Genomic DNA, 819 nt, shown 5'->3' with positions numbered 1-819 from the left:
ACTTGGTCTTGGCTTGCTGGCTGTTTGTGCTGATCTTCTGGGGGAGGGGCCTGTTGCTGTGGTTTCCAAATGTCTTTGCCGGAGGCGGAATTGCCCCGCCCTTGTCGGTCCGGGCTAAGGAAGCTGCTCCGGTTTGCTCTCAGGAGCTTTTGTTCCCTGCAAGCTCTCCGTACAGCTTTGGAGGACCAGGGCAGAAATGGTGGCCTCCCAATCTCTACCCGGAGGAGCCGAGAACTCGGGGCCCCGCTCCTCAGTGCGCCCCCAGAGAAAAGCAGTCACTTCCGTGTCCCCGGTCTCTGGCCGCGCCCCGTGCTCACCCGGCCTGTGACCGAGCGTTGCTATCTCTGGTACCCGACCCCGCGCAGAGTCTCCAAACCCAGCAGATCCCTGCAGTGCGCTCCCGCACCGCTCCTCCCCGGGAAGGAAGGGGAGTCTCCCCGGATCTGCCGCTTGTTGGGTCCCTGCTGGAGGAGCCGTGCCCCGACTGGGCCGCGGGTCACAGTCTATGACAACCCCGAGCTGAGAGCCCGCGACTCTGCTCCGTCTCTGCAGCCGGCTTCCCCGCTCCGATACCTGGGAGCTCTGCCGCACTCAGGCACCCCCGGTCTCTCTGTGACCCCGAGGGTCCTGAGACCACACTGTCCCGGGAGGATTCCACCCCCCGCTTAGCCACTGCAGCGACGTCCCTCCACGGAGCCAACTTCTAAAAGGTCCGATTTTGTGCTCCGCGGCTCTAGCACTTGCCAGAAGCGGCCGGCGGAGGCCCCTCCCCCGCCGTCTATCCTCCCGAATATCGCCCCGGATTCACTTCTCCGCACG

Source organism: Callorhinus ursinus, unplaced genomic scaffold (genome assembly GCF_003265705.2).
Source record: "Callorhinus ursinus isolate GAN/ISIS: 27379988/994484 unplaced genomic scaffold, GSC_fseal_2.0 scaffold12, whole genome shotgun sequence".
NCBI classification, from domain to species: domain Eukaryota; kingdom Metazoa; phylum Chordata; class Mammalia; order Carnivora; family Otariidae; genus Callorhinus; species Callorhinus ursinus.
This window is presented reverse-complemented; position numbering follows the sequence as displayed.